At 37.5% G+C, this 16,989-nt stretch overlaps 1 protein-coding gene across 2 annotated transcripts in view; it reads right to left on the bottom strand.

Moving 5' to 3' along the window:
* The window catches only part of LRP1B (LDL receptor related protein 1B), a 623,792-nt gene that overhangs the window by 378,024 nt on the left and 228,779 nt on the right, over positions 1-16,989 (bottom strand). The window lies entirely within an intron of this gene.

Genomic DNA, 16,989 nt, shown 5'->3' with positions numbered 1-16,989 from the left:
CAGCTTCTCACAGATAAATGTCTTTTATTTCTTTCCTAAGTAAAGCAGTCAAGGGTGTCCACAGATATTTTGGTTTAAAAAAAAAAAAAAAAAGGAAAAAATATTTTGCAAATGTTAAAGTTTATGTCTGTTTATTACTTCTCACACCTTCAAAAGTTCTGGGTGGAGATCCAGAGCATGTGGAGTGAAACTAGATGAAATTTGGACAACTAAATTCAATGTTAAGACCGGAAAAGTCTCCTAAACTCAATGAATGAAATTCACTTTCAGTTCAACTGCTATGCAGAAGCGCCTGGAAGTGCTGGAAAGGGAGGTGTTTGCACAACACACAGGAGCATCATGGAAGAGATGAGAACTCAGCTGCCACAAACTAACTACAAAATAATTAATTTCCCTTTGTCATTAATTCCAGCTGGGATCAACCTGGGCTTTGATGCTGTATCTATATCAATGCTGGCTCTTATTGCTCCAAGAACAGACTGAATATTGTTTGTTTTTTCTGCTGGGCAAAGGCCTGAATTGCAGGTTAAGAAGGTTGGAGTGCAGAATTTGCACTGTCCTTTTGTGTTTGACTGAAGAAGATGGAGGAGGTGCATTGCCACAGTCTCCTTTTCCAGACCTCTCCCACTGCTACACAAACACGCCACAGCAGTTTGCTCTGTGAAAATACCTCATTTTTAAGAATAAAGCCTGTAAGGATCCAGTGTTGTGCCTAAATATCCATTTCTACCTTGCTAGTGTTGCTTAAAAAAAAAGGAAAAATGTTTCTCTCCATAGAGAAACCTGCATTTGTCCTCTGAGTGAAAACAGACACCAAAATCAAATGTGTTGGTTTTACTGACCGTTAGCGATGGTGGAGCTGCCGCTTCTGTCTGAGATTTCTCTGATGTCCTTCTAAGAACATCAGTAGCTGGGATAACATTTCATCCCCCTTTTTCGGGTTCAAAAATGATGTTTCATTCTAGTGCCATTGAAATTTGTTTCAATTTTAAAAGAATGTAGGAATTTCTCTTTTTTTTTTTTTTTTTCATCCTGATCTTTGACCCAGATGTCTCAACTGTAAAGAGTTTAAGTAAACAATGGGGTTGGAGGGAAGTATTTTAAATGTATCTTTTATTCATGCCCTTTCTCACAGATTTTTTTTTTTCCCTTTTTTCCCATGCTAGAGATGATTAAAAAGGAGAAGTCTACACCATGAAGAATGGTCTCTGTCTCTGGACCTCTTAACTACAACAAAATATTTAAAAGGTGATGTTTCCCTTTCTTCCTGCTATTGTGTCTTGGATGCTTTTATGGAAAAAAAAAAAAAAAAGGTTTCATATATATATTCAATATGCTGTTTGGAGGACCTTTCTCCCATTTTTGTTATCTCTGCCTCCTGGTGGTCTTTGTTTTTGAGTTTTATTTAAAAAAAAAATCCACTTTTAAGCATTTCTTTAGTCCTGACTCATGTTCTGCTTTTCACATGCCTTTGCCTGGCAGTCACGGGCTTTACCCTGGTGCATTTATTTTATACATTAAAAGAAAGTATTGAAGCTGAAATCACAATATCAAAGAATTGGCCCCATTTTTCCTAGCAAATGTATTGCCTGCTTTTCAGATCTGTTCCTTGGAATGTTATTCCTCAACCTTGCCTGTCTCAGGTTTGCTTCAAGGTAATACTCTCTTGTCAGAGGAACAATAACGAGTGACCCTCCCAGGCTATGAGCCAGTATCCAAATCCATTTCAAGGCCTTTATTCTGCAGTTAAACAGAAGTGCTTTTCCCACTTACTTTCATAAAACAACAGTTGTGAGGCTCCTTGCCCCAGGCAGTGGCTCATGTAAATATTAGTTTACAAAGTTTCTCCCCCTCACACTGCCTGCAGAGCAGCTACAGAATCCATCAGTCAGTACAGACATCAAGGAGAAAATAAAATGAAAAATGGTATTACTACGAACACATCTGCATAGACAAAGGAATACTGGAAGCATAACCCAGGATCAGAGGCAGGAAAAAATCACAAAATGTTTTGGGTTGAAAGGGACCTTAAAGATGATTTAGTTCCAACTCTCCTGCTGTGGGGAGGGATGCCATCAAGAGACAAGAAATTAGGCAACAGACACATGCAGCAAATAGAGGGGGAAACTATAAAAGCAAAGCCAACCCCCTCAAGATCTTCATCTGCTATAACATTCTTGTGCACTTTTTTTTAAGACCTACAGTGCTTGCTGAAAGGCTCTGATTGATGAGTAGGAAAAAAGTTTCTTTCCTAATTTAAATGAGTTGAAAAAATAAGGTCTGCCATATCTATATATTCAATGAATGTATTTGTATGTCCACAAATAGATAAATGGATCATTTATTCCCTTCCATGAAGGCACCTTTATGTGTTGGAAGATAAACAAGAGAGAGATTTGTGGTGCTCCATAAAAGTCCCAAAGCCCTGTCAGTACTCACATTGTTTCCCTGTGTATTTACTGGTGTGCAGACACAACCAGCTATTACCTGAAAGATTTTCAGTCAGAGGTCTAAGTGAACTTCTTTAGTTCCCAGTTGAGCTTTTAGAGAAATTGCCATGGTTTCTGAGAAAAAACAAAAAAAGTCCTAGACTTAAGTGCATCAAAGCAGAAACCCATTTTTAAGCTACTTTAAGTCTTGAGGCATTCTGAGTTCCCAAAAATCCATTGTTCGCAAGAAATTATTCAAAGTTTCAGTTTCACATCTTCGAATTTAGTTCATCAGATTATTAGAATTCTGTACATCCACTGCCAGGATTTGAACTGGTTTAAAAGGTGGATTTCAAGACAGGCACAGCTTTTGATTCATCACTGGGCTCCTTTTTTGGGGGGGGTTATGTTACTTGCTGACTAATTGCTGTGCTGAACATCCTCCTCCCTGTTCCACACTTTGACTTTTACACAGTTTTGGGCAGTGTGCAGCGAGCTTTGCTTTCTGTGCCATGGGGATAATGGAATTCATGCTTGGCCTATTGTGCAGAGCTGCCAATTTCGCTCCTGCCCGGCTGTTTCATAGCATGACTTTTAATTCAGAGCAAATCTCTCCCTTTTCTGAACATGAACTGTGAATTATACAATTAGTGTCCTTTTATATCTGAAGAAAGAAATCTAAATGTTAACTAAATACAATTTTCCTCTTGATGTGTATTCACAATGGTGGCTCAGTCTTCTTAGTCCACCAACCACACACTATTAATAGCCCTTTTTTATTTTCCTTCAGACCTATTTCATCTCACTTCTAAAACTCTATTTACTGCTAGGATTTCATTTTTTCTGAACACTTTTGCATCTTTGTTTTCACCAGCTTCAGTTAGTGCCTGTGCCACAGCAATTCCAGGGAGACTCTGCATTTTGCCACCATTCCCTCATCTCCAGAAAAACAGATTTCCCAACAGAGCTCAGTAAAATCCAAAGGAGATTTTTGTAACAAAATGCAGGCACACTTTGGAATGCCCCCTTTTGTCACTTATAGAATTTTATGGCTTTTTTTAACTTGTCCTCTTTTAGTGAGAATTTCCCTAGGTTTTCTGTTGCTAATTTTCATTAGCTGTGCATATGCATTTGCTATAACTTTTTTTTTATTTCCAAGTAGAAATGCAAAAGGAAGAAGAATTTTTGTTGTTGTTGTTGTTTTGTGAACACTGTCCACAAAATGCTGTAATCTAATTGAGCTGTCTCAACTGGAGCTGAAGAAACACATGAACTTGAGTTATCCACATCTTTTGATGAACAGTCACTGGATCATTCTGTGCTTTCTGATTTCATCATCTGCTCAATAACATTTAATTAAAACTGATATTTCCCACGCACAGTAACTACTTAAAAATTCAGCAGCTCCTGCTCACCAAAGTCCATATATTCCAACATCCCAATGTAATTTTCTCTCTTGCAGGGGTTCATATTTGTGAGACTATACCCAAAGTGCCTTCACTGCTCATTACTGCAGCTCTAGGACAATCTTGGTAAAGTCAGGAACTAAAATAATTTTGTTTTGCTTTGTTTTTAATGGGCAAGCTGAGACTCCTTCAGCCTGTAGCTTCAATCGTTCAGCATTTCAGATACCATCTGGTTGGTGCTGTACACATGCCACAGACAGATAAATACTCTTAGAAAGAGATGTGGTTGTTATTGCTTAATTCATCCTTTGGCTCTGCTTTATTTACACTGCAAGTCTTTCCTGGTTTTGAACCATATTTTCTGTCACTTGCAGGTAATCATCATTTTTTAGTGAAGTTTGGGGTTTTTTTTTTTTTGTTTGGGATTTTTTTTTTTTTTTGGGTTATAGTTTTTTTGGTGTTGTGTGTTTTTTTAGTACAGAATCAAAGGAACTTAAGAAAACAAATAATCAATTTTCATAAGGGCTTGAAACCTTTTACCTCCCATCACTTTCTGACAAGAGCAGGTGCTGTTATCAGATAGGCAACTTTCAGACCAAGAACATGTGATGCTCCAGGAGTTATTCCAGCCTTGACAGACAACTCCAGCTCCCAGCCCCTCATGGACATGTTAGGACTCAGTGAAATGAAAAGCAGTTTTCAATGGGGAGAAATTGATTTTATGCCTGCATAAAAATTTGCCTGCTTTGGCAGAACTGCCTCTTGAAGAAAGGAGTATTGTTTTTTTCTTCTAATTTTGGAAAATGACTTAAAACAAAAATAAGCTTTCCTGTTGTCTCTCAGCTGTTTGTTTGTTGTTTGGTTTCTGGACTTTTTTGGTTTTTTTTGCTTTTGTTTGGTTTTTGTTTGTTTTTTGGGTTTTTTTTTTTTTGCTTTTTTATTTTGTTTTGGGTTTTTTGGTTTTTGGGGGTTTTTTGGTGGTTTTTTTGTTTGTTTGTTTTGTTTTTTGTTTTTTTTTTGTTTGTTTGTTTTTTGTTTTTTTAATGGAAGGGTATTTCTTGCAATCACAGCCTTTTAGAAAGCCAGAGCACAGCCATGTGTGTGCACTCCCAGAGCTGGCAGTCAAATCCTCCTCAATTCCTGTTACATCTTCTCAGAGCTTCCCAGTAGAAAGCTGCAGCTGATTAAACCCCTCCTCCCTGCCCTGTGCAGTTCTGCAGCCACCATGCCTACTGGTTTTTGGTTTTGTTTGTTTTTGTTTTTGTTTTTTTTTTTTTTTAACAGGAAATTTGTAGGAGCAAAATCCAGCAGTGTGGTGATGCTGGGGAGTCAGGGCAATCTCAGACATCCCCTGAGCATGGCCAAGTTTGATCGTGTTCATCCTGGAACACAACAGTGCCCCACGTGCTACAGAAATGGATTATCACTCCTGATTTGTGTGTCTCCAGCTCAGCCAAGCACGCCACCCTTCAAACCCACACTTTTTTTTTTTCCTTTTTTTTAATTTTTTTTTTTTTTTGTGGCCAAGCTGTAATCACCAGTTCCATCCCTTAGATGAAAAATTTTTAAGCAAGGCTTCTTGTTTGAAGGCTGCATCCTCACAACAAGCTTCAAAAATTCAAGTAGGAAATATGAATTTCTTTATAGTCACTGATGCTGTGAAGGAACTGAATCCTTTACAAGCTGCTTTTCCATCTCCTATCTCACTTCTTCACCTAGATCTCCCTGCACCCTCTCAAAAGTGGTTTTGGTTGTTTTGTTGTTATTTTTTTTTCTCTTCACCTGAAGTGATTCACAGCTTATCTACGTTCAACAACTGAGAAGACTGCTTGAGTGGCTTGACATCAGTTTCCATCCAGCTAGAGATGTCACCCGTGACCTGGGGACAGCTGATGTCATGCACAGAGACTCCAGTGATTGTCAGACCTGACTGGAATTGCTCCTTGGTGGAGCTTCAGTGAGCTGCTGAGCACACACAAGCTCAGGAGAACAAGTCTCTCAGCTCTGACATTTATTCCTTAGGCCAGCAAAACAACCAGGCTTTAACCTGTTTTAGGGCTTGATTTAAAGCCTAAACAACCCTGAATAAAAACAGTAAAGAGGGAGAAAAAAACCAAAGCAAAAACCCCAAAACAAACAGAAAAAAGCAAACAAACAAAAAACCTGAGAGAGCAGAAAAACTTATTTTTTTGAAGTAATTTTCCAACCTAGGAAGAAAAAACAATACTTCTTTCTCCATGAGGCAGTTTTGTCAAGGCACGCAAATTTTTATGGAGCATAAAATCAGTTTCTCCCCATTGAAAACTGCTTTTTTGCCCTTCCCTCATCTAAACCCCACATCCTCACCAACAAAGAAATGATAAATAAAAGCAAACTAAAAAAGAATAACACAAAAGCCAAATGAACTCCATAGAGAAGGTGCATCTGATCAAACTTCTTAGTGAGTCAAAATTATTCCAGATTGTGACAGGACTATGAGATTTGATTTTTACTGAGTTCATTAACCCAATTTTATCAAAGCCCACGTACATCTGACACGAAATGAGCAAGGCAAATGTTAATCCTTGCAAAATACAAAGTGTCAGTGCAGAGCAAGATGTCACAGTGGTCCTGAGGACTTGGGATGAGTGCTGTCCCCACTGGTTACACTGGTGGGAAGGCTGGAGAAAGGCAGGTCCAGGTGGGGCATTTGGTTCCTTGTGGAAGGAAGGGAGAGCACAGGGTGGATAAAGCAGCACACCCACCGTTGATTTTTCTCTTTCTGCATTAGCTAAGGCATGAAGAATGCATGTGAAAACACTGTTTTACACTGACAGGGACTTCAGAAAGAGAAAAGGCAAATGTCAGCAAAAGATACAATATAATGTATGTGAATCATTTTAAGAAGACAGAAAGAACAGGAAGGTTGAAAAACAGTATTTACATTTAGAAGAGGAAAAAGCTTTGAGAGCACTGGCTTGCTAAGTGTTTCAGTGGATATAAGAGCAACAGTTGCTTTTATGCTGCTGACCCTTTAATGAAAAGCTGCCAACTTTTAGTGAGAGAAATCTTTTCTTTTACTAAATCACTCAGCAAAAGCCACTCCTTGAGTGTTTGTAATTGATTTTTAAAAATATTTTGTGGAGACACACCTGATCTGGTTTCTTGGCAGAAAACAATCTTTAATCTGAACAAGCAATGTAAACAAATGACAAAAGTCAGGAGATGGGAGAAAAACAATAATAAAAATACCAGCAGACATCCAGAAAAAGCCAGAGTGAAGTAGCAAGTAGAAGAGCCAATAAAATACCTCTGTGATGGCCTGATTAATTATTCAAAACTACTTGAAAGAAGTTCAAAATGAAAACTTCCCAGTTTGAAACAACATACACAGCTGCTGGACAAATCACTCACATCCATATGGAAAACACAGACTAGAACTGAACACCTGCAGAACCACAGCACATTTACCTTTAAATTAAGTGTATATAAATTAAGGTACAATTAACTTTATTTTAATTCTTATGGAACAAAACCTTTCTACACTAACCTCACACATGAAATAATGACAACATGGTTTAATGTATTTATGATACTCACAGTGGCCACTTGCTCCAAATAAAATGTTTAGTGTACTATGACACCCTGTAATTCCCTCCAGAAATGCATGTAATTATACAAACCACCCAGCAATATTAATGGAAAAATGTGAAAGTTTGATTTTGATAAAATCTTCCAACAAAGTGTAGATGGAGATTTCAACATGAGTTTTATTCCAAACCCTGAATTCCAGGAGGAGTTGTCAATATTGGTTGGTCCTTCTCATTTTTCTGAATTATATATTTAGCTTCATTTAACATAACCAATGAGGCTTTAATTTGGGAAACATCAGATGAGGGTTCCCAAGGGTGTGTTGATGGAGAGTACGTAAATTATTAAATTCAAGTAATCAAATATAGAGGGAAAGCAAAAAAATGCCTGCTAGATCATGCATAATTAACTGCATACTAAGAGCATACACAACACAACTTTGGGTAATTTGTTTATTAGGCTCGTAATTGAATTTTTTCTTCTGTTTAAGGCTATTAATATTCTCTAACCTTTCTGTAAAACACCTGATGTTCTTTAGTCCAGACTTTCAAGTGGGATGCTGAGAGGCTAATCCAGCTCACATCTACCTAACTGCATGGAGATTGTGTGGCTGCATTAGTTAATATTTGTTCTTTCTTTATTTATAGCGACATAAATCACCAGGAAGTTGACAGAAATCAAGGCAATTATAGGGCTATAAAATAGATGCAGGTAAAGATGACCTACACCATTAAAACTGAGGCTCATTAAGGCTGCTTTTCAGGTAGGAAAAGTTGATGGATGACGGGCGGACTATTTCCCAGGAGCAAAGTATCCCAGAAATATAGAACCATTTACCTGGCTGTAATGATCACATTTAGTCATTACTCAAAATCAGATTAATTATCAATGCAGTGCACTTGCCAGCACACCCCTCTCACTAGCCATTTGGCTATTTATGCATCCCATGGTGCTGCACAATTAGTTCCTCAGTTCCAGTGACATTCCTGCCCCGATCTGATCTCTCCTCAATCAAAGCACCTATGGATATCAGGTAACAGGGCTGTTCCTGCCGTTCCCTTTGCACAATTTTGTGAATAAAAGCATGATATTCTTATTGTGGCAAAGTGAAAAAAAAAAAAAAAAAAAAAAAAAAAAAAGGCAAAAGGAGAAAATAAAATAAACAAAAAAGAGAAGAGATTTTCTTGCAGCTTGGACCATCAAATAACTTTTTGCAATATTTGCTTTGCTCTAATTGCTGATATATCATGACATTTTTAGTTAAACTAAAGATCAAATCAAGGTTATTTGCAGTAATTAAAGCTGCAGGCTCCAAGCACCAACTGGGTGAGGAAAAAAAAAGTATACTGCTGGAGGAATTCCTTCAAACTTCCCTGTGCTCTTGGCTGTTCATTCTGTAGCTCCACAAGTGGAGTAAGATTCTGTCCACTATTATTCAGAACAACAAGAAGAGACTTAAAAATAAAAAATAAAAAAAAGAAACACCAAAAAAACCACCCCATTATCCTCCTTGCAACCCCACTGCCATTCCTTCCTCCCAAATTTTGTAAAGCCTCTTCTACGTGACAATCACAAAATATCAGTAAATCAAGGAACTATGTAAATTTGTACCAATTCAATAATCTCTATTTAAATGAATGCAGAAGGGAAGGATCCAAAATTGCCAGAATAGAAAGAACTAGTTCTGAAAAATTGCTGAACATATTCATATGGTAAACTTCCAGGGTATTCGAAGATCTCTTTTATTTACCCAGGAACTGCACCATAAACCTTTTTTTTTTTTCTTTTAGTTTAGTAAAAATGTAACCTCATGTGTTTAATGAGGCTCTAAGCAAAAGTAACAAAATTATATTTTCTAATGATATTTTCAAGTGAATTTTGATTCTCAGTCTATACTCTCTCACACAATTTTTAAAACACTTTTAAATACAGTTCATGCCATTGAAATCTAAGTTCTCTGTAGAGTATCCACAAAGTAACAGATTACTCAAATTTCTATCCATGTACACAGTGACACAAGATTCATCAAAGTCTTACTTCTTGCTTATTTTTCTTAATTCAAGTTAGAGACACGAGACAGGAAGCTTTTTCTGACATTGGTAGCTGTCAAAAAGCTTTCCTAAAAAAAGAACCTGGGAGACAGTGCTGCATTTTAATTTCCATCTGATTTCAAAACAAGATATTTTTCTGTCCTACAGGCAAATTACTTCAGAACACAATGGTGTGAAAGTGCCATTGTTTCAGCTGACAAATGCTCTGCTCCCAGCTACTTTTTCCACTCCTCTGCTTTGGCTTTAGTGTTTAGTTCCTGTCGCTTTTGCTAATATTCCTTCACCCTCAGTATTTCTCAGATTCTCCTGGTTTGGTCCTCTGCTCTTAGTTTTGATGTGGTTTTTTTCTGGGTTTTGTTGTTGTTGTTGCTGTTGTTTGTTTGTTTTGTTTTTGGGTTTTTTTGGGGTTTTGTTTTGTTTTGTTTTTCCCCATCCTGCTTCCTGCTATCTGTTTTTCTTGTTTGATACATGACCAAGCAGGTTTTCTCTCCATAGTCCTGTTGCTTTTTATTTTTTTCCCCTTTAGTTTCCACAACAGAATTTCAATCCAAGTTCTGGCAGTAGCTTGACCACTCAGTTTGTATTGAGGAACATATTTCAAGACTATTACTGCCCAGTTACAAAGTCCATATTAAATTTACCTAAAATATACTGAGGGCTAAATAGAAAATTCTTCACGGGCAGGCCCTTGACTTGTATGATAATAATTCACTCTGTGATTCTGTGTGAATAAACTCAAAAAGGATTCAAAAACACTGTCTTGAAGAAACTCTAAAAATTGCCTCTGACAGTATTCATCTCTCATTTTACAGCTTTTTTTTCTCTCAAACATCAATCTGAGCAGCATTTGGTTTCCGCAAGTGTTTGCAGGAAGAAAAAACAAAACTTTTGCATCTTTTCAGTGTTTTCTAAAAATTTATTTGTTCAACAACTTTAAGATACTCTCTATCTTCCCTCCATTGGTGAAAGTGCGGGACTTCACAGGAATTAAAACTATTCACAGTTCATTACTCTGCCGACTAACAGCGTTAATTGGTCAAATAATTATTTGCTAAGAACGTTTCAGCCAATTATCTTGAAGTACGCTGCTGGGGGAGAGGGAGGGTTATTTGTCAAGAGGATGCAGCTGCCAAAGACACTCTACATTATCATAAAATAATCTGTGTCTGGTAGGGAGGAGCACTTTTTTTATGATGCTTTTTTTGTTAAAAGGAATCTAAAGGAATCCCTATGCCAGCTCTTCTTTTTATCCAAATTTCACAATAACTTTTAGGAATAGAAAAAACAAACTCCAAGAAACTTCTATGGGAGGCAGTCCTACTAGGGTAGAAGAGGTAAGAGAAAATATCTGTTTAACCTTTGAGTCCTGCAGCACGAAACAGCTGTAATTGCACCACAGCTCCACTGTCCACAGGAGAACTACAATTTTCAGCAGCTGGTTACACCCAGAATTAAATTTCTTTAGATAGCACCCATCTCTAGTGGCAACACAACCTTATCTCTGCAGCTTTGTTTACTTCTCCCATTGATTTAGATCCAGAAGATAGGACTTATTTCAGTGATAAACCTGTGAACAACGCAGGTGCAGTATTTATCCTCTTTTGTGCCATCTTTTCAAAAACTCATAAATCTTTTTATTATGAGCACACCTTCAAAATGTTCCTGATTTCCTGAGATGTGCCCCTCAGTGAATGTGTCACAATTTCATGAGACAAGTAGAATATGAAAGTTCAGATTTAAAGGAAACATGCTCCATTTCTCAACTTTGAAAATATCAAGATCTTGTAAAGGAATAATGGGGGGAAGCCAATCAGAAGAGTATATTTCAATTTCAAAAGACAATTTGCCAGTCATTTACTCTACTCTGAGCTTCATGGGGAAGTTCTCCTAAATAACAATAATTTGACTGGCAAATTGTAGAGCTGCAAAAGCTCATCTTTGGCATCCCCATTAAAAGGCTTTCAGCTACTCCTTAGCTCACTGAATGTAGTTTTATTTTGTTTACTTGTTTGGCTGTAATTGCATGCAATTTGTAGTTGTGCCTTCCCTCTAATTACACATGCCACTTTTCCTAGTGAAAAAAAATGATGCAGCAACGTGGCAGTCTAAAGATATATGTGGTGAAAACTGACAGATTCTCACTACTACACGTTTTTGATGCGTATAGGTGTCATGGAAAAGAATGAAGACCCAGCAGTGCACACAGATCAAAGCTGCTCAGTTTTGCAATGGAAATCTAAACATGCATTAAAATTCTTTTCATCTTAATGATTATAGTGTAATAAATACTTTGCTAAATGAAAACCCTTTCATTGTTTCTTTTTTTTTTTTTTCAGATAACTGTATAGACTCATAACGCTATAATTAGCTGAAATAGAGATATTTTGCCAACTTCTATAAGGTGCCCAGTGACCATGAGGGTTGTATAGTGCAGCAATTCACATGCTGTATTTCATTAATTTCTAAAAATAGGGCTAAAATACCCAAGTCTTTCAGTCACCAAATGGATGCTTTTGATAATCCTTTCAGAAATAAATGGAACAAAACTTTGCTTATACATAAATGGGGACGAGTTATATAGCAAAACTGAACAGTAATAGAAACAGATGTTAATGCAGTTCACTGAAATGAAAACATAATCCAGATTTTAGGAATTCCAAACCTAAACAATCCAGAATTCGACTCTGAACTAAGATTACTGCAACTGTGGATGAGAGATGATGAGGAACTAGAGGAAATCCTCATTGTCCTTGCCCCAAGAGATGAAGAGAAGACAACACCCTAAATACCAGCTCATTAAAAGCATTTGGATTCCATTAGGGTTAACAAAAGAGAAATGAAGGAATAACACACCTCAAGCAAGTGGCCACACTGACAACATTTCAGTCGCTTAGATAAATGGCTACAATTTTAACAGCAGCACTCCTAATGCTGCATAAAAAGGCATGTTCATGAAACCTGCTAACTGCCAACAGTGTGTGTGTGTACTGCAGCCTGAATGCTCTCCTCCTCCAGTACACTGGATATTTGGAAACACGGATTCAAAAGCTGGCTCACTGGCCACGTTCATGTGATGACAGCTAAATTACAGTTTATCTATCACATCACAGTCACTCCTCTGTGTGTGTGTGGATATCTGGGTGCATGCAAAGCACACTTCATTTCCCAAGGATAATGCACATGGGTTGAGCTTTCACATTTTACTCTCAGAAATGATGGAATATTCACATTGGTTTTGCTGCTCCTTTGACAAGCAGTGACTTCCTGAACTACTGCAATTTGTGTACGTGACCAAGTTCTGACCAACCCAGCCAACAGACTGTCCTCATTTTACAGATAAAACACCTGAAACAATGGTGACAGATAAGCTTCTGGTTCTTCATCTCAAATCTGCCCCTGCTGTTTCCACACTGTCTCCAATTTACAGCCAGGCTTCAGTAGTCTTCCACACTTTGCATTTTTAAACATTTTTTTAATGATCTTTTCAGTACTGCAATAATTGTAATATATGTTTGTGTAGATCATTGTGAGAAGTAAAACTATTAAGAAATTTTACTAAAATAAAGCATGTCGGGTATTAGAGAAGCTTCACTGATGTGTCTTTTATTGTTTTCCAGTTTTATTCATATACTTTATCCCTCCCAACACCAATTGTTATTCGGGGCAGACTTTTGTAATGCTATGCACAACCTTTTACTGTCTCCATCAGTAGCTGGAAATGCTCAGAATGGGTAAATATAAAAATGCAGATGAATTTCTAGGCAGTGCCAGTCCATCAGTCTCTAAGATTTCCATTGGCCAGTTTTTTTCTGTTGACTGGGGAGGTGGAGGGAAAGAATGAGAAAGCCAAGCCTTATTCAAATGCCTGAGAACATTTCCTTCAGAAACAATCTCAATTTATTTCTCCATCAGCATTTCAACTGACCTCATGGAACAAACCTATTTCTGATTCCTCTGTCATCGACTGAGAATGAGAACAATAGGACAATGAGCATTTCTGGGGCAGGCAGGAGAGGAGAGCAGGAGTTTCCTGCTGGGCTCCATCCCCACTTCCCGTCCTGTCCTTTACAACACCTGTTTGTGAGCTGGGCACAGTTACTACTCCAGTTCTCCTGTTCTTACTCAGGTAGTAATTTACTGATGAGCTGAAATGAAGTTCCCCCTAGTTTGGCACCCCTTTCACCCAGCTGTACCTCCCTGGCAGAGGGCATCACCACTGGTGCTGCCAGCTGAGAGCGCTTGGTCCCAGCCAGAGGTGGGGCTGTGAGCAGGGACCCCACCCTTGTGCCCACTTCTGGCTGCTACCTCTGCAAAGTTGTGTTTGCACCAATGAAAAACATTTCCTCTAACTGAGTACCTACTTACCTATGTTCTAAAAACTGACATTATAATAAAAATTAAAAAAAAAAAACATAATGCATGAAGCTACTGTTTAAATATATCCAAGTTTTTATCCCATGTAGTCTAGTGAATCTATGAACACAAGGAAGTTTTCTCCATCAGATCATGGGTATTGGGCATTCTAAGCTCAGCCACCTGTGGTGCCTTTCTCAGCCCATTCTTTTTTGCATTTATGGATTTGCAGCTTTCAGAATCTGTAACCAACATCACAGAATGGTTTGGTTTAGAAGGGACCTTAAAGATCATCCCACGGGCAGGGACACCTTCCACCACCCCAGGCTGTCCCAGCCCTGTGCAACCTGGCCTTGGACACCTCCAAGGGCAGCCCCAACCTCCCTGAGCCACCTGTGCCAGGGCCCCTGCCACGCTCACAGTAAGGAATTTCTTCCTGATATATGATCTGAAATATCTGAAATCTGGTAATGGAGAGAAAAATTGTGTGTTGCTGCTGTTCCACACCAACAAACCCACTATGGGGTGAACCAGATCTTCTCCAATATGTTCTACTGCTGCAGATGGCCACAATCTAGAAGATCTCCATTAAAAAATCAGTTTGCAACAACAATATCAGAATCCTTTAGTTCCTGATTTTCCTCCAGGTACAGACACATGCAGCTATGACTGTGGGAGTACCAGTGGAAAACAGGAGTTGCTAGTACTGTATGTATTTTTCATTTAAACTCAGTAATTCCTTAGAAGGCTTATTATGTCAAAATAAAAGTGTTAGCATCATTTATATCCTTCTGTGAAATATATTACCTTATATATCAAGAAAACTAATTAGAGCCAAGAACATTGTTTTCTGGTCCTTTCTAAATTGTACACAACCTTTTTATTGGCACAGAGAATTGTCCCTGGTTGAAAGTGATGATTCCTTCAGAGCCAAACACTTAAATCTTTATTTAATAGTGGAGCAAGCCCTGAAGAAACAATATTCCCATGTGTCAAAGTAGTGTATTTTTGAAAGTACAACCTTCTGCAGAAACAGATTTCAATTACACTTCTTTCATGCTTAAAATACAGTTACCTCGTTGACTAATTTTCCATCTAGCATATAACTATGGAATGTATAACAATTTCAAAATAAATGTAGCTGGCTACAACAAAAAAAAAAATTACTTGAGAAATGAACCACTGAAAATCATTGCTTAATTGACTCACAAATGTCACTAGCTCCAACCATGTCACAGCAATGACAAGTTACTATGGAAACTAATGTATAAATTATGTTTCAGAATAATTAAAATGTGCATTACTTCAGCATTGCAGCATTTAATAGAGCTATGTAGAAAAAAAGCATCTTGCACAGAGGCATCCACCACCCCAGAACTGACTCCTGAACCTCATGGAAATGAGAAAGGATGCATTTTCCTGCTAATGAAATCCTTGAGACTTGAGCTAGCTACACTTGTGCTCTTTGAGAGGAGCCATCATCTGTGTTTTGTATCTCCATCAGGCACCAAACTAAATGTAGAATCCACAAGCTGTGTACTCTTATTTCTGCTTTTTCCCAGGGAGACAAGGGCAAAGCAGACTGGAAGGAAGGAGAGACAATCACATTGGATGCCCTGAACATTAGATGAAAAACAATTCTGAAGTGGATGTAGGTGTAAACGCATCCTCCTGATCTGTGTCTTCACAGGCAGCAGCAAAGTAACTCATTGTTTTCTCTCACATGTTAACACTGTGATAAGCAAATGAGAAAAAAGAAAAGAAAAAGAAAAAAAAAAAAAAAAAAAGAAAAACATTCCAGCAAATTATTTTCCCCAAAGATCAGATCCTTTGTTCTGCAGAGCATGCCAGTGTATCAGAAGAGGGATCCAGGAGAGGGAGGGAGTTAATTGCCTTGTGAGTCCAATGCTCTGTTAATAGAAATTTCTTCTGAATAAATAATGTGGAAATAAGAATATTAAATAGCTCCACAAAACACACTGGCTCTACATAACACCATTCCAGACAGCTTTGTGTTGTGAGAGCTGCTGGGTTAGAACACATTTCAGTGACAGAGAATCATGATTCATGATTTGGCACTCATTTGCAATTTCTCATTGCTGGGAATTTAGCTGAGAAAGATAATGTATCAAAACTTTTTTTTTTCTTTTTTTTCTTTTTTTTCTTTTTTTTTGCCTAAACTGAGTAAGTTTCCTGGAGAAAAAATCAAATTTTGCTGTTCAAAAGACAGTGCAAATGAGTTTGGAAAACTGGCTTCTAGACAGCAATGGGAAATGTTCCTTAAAGGAAAGCTTAGCAGGACTTTTTTTCTTCCTGCTGTCTTGGGGTCTGCACAATGTCACATTTTAACTGTTAAATATTGAATTTTCTTAATTTTCTTTCCCCCCATATAAGTTGATTATGGAAAACTTCATTTAGAGATGGATTGAGAGTTTCTAAGCAAGTTAAAATTCTGTTTCACTATATTCTAAATTTAATCATGAAGGCTAAATTTATATAGAACAATTCTTCAGAGGCAAGTCATTATCATAATGTGAGCTCAGTAAAAACCCAGATTAAAAAAAATAGCTAAGGAAACTTTTTTTTTTTTTCCCTCTTTATGTAAACAAATAACCACAATCCAAACATCCCCCAAAGTAAAATCAATGCAATGCACTACAAAAAATTAAAGTATTTCTCTCAATGTCTTTTCTTTTTCAGGACTAATGAACCTACATGTGATAGATCATGCTCACATCTCTTAGTAGTAGGGGCAGTATTAAAGCAATTAGTGGGTCATTAGTATTTACATAGAACAGAAGTTGGTAGAGACAAAATGAGACTTCCAATCACAGAAAACAGGTGGAAATTGTATTAAAAAAAATAACAAACACATGATAATTAATAAGATACAAAGAGGAAGCTAAAAAAAGGCATAGAATTAAAATAGAAATAAAGTGTCTCTCAAGTTTACATAAGCCTATTAAGAAGGTGAGAAACTTCTGGAAAAGACTAATGAATATATCTATATGATAACCCTTTTTACTAGTGTCCCTTACCTAAATATCTTAAAATAACTGTGCCACCATGAGGTAAGAGTGAAGGTCATCCTGTGAATTAGAGAGTCTCTAAAAGATTAAAAGCATATGGCAGAATTTTTATTCCCCCCCTGTAATGGATGTGAGTTATTTCAAGGATCAG

The sequence above is a fragment of the Motacilla alba genome, chromosome 7 (genome assembly GCF_015832195.1).
Source record: "Motacilla alba alba isolate MOTALB_02 chromosome 7, Motacilla_alba_V1.0_pri, whole genome shotgun sequence".
Lineage (NCBI taxonomy): Eukaryota > Metazoa > Chordata > Aves > Passeriformes > Motacillidae > Motacilla > Motacilla alba.
The sequence above is the reverse complement of the archived record's forward strand: the minus strand, read 5'-3'. Positions and strand labels throughout refer to the sequence as shown.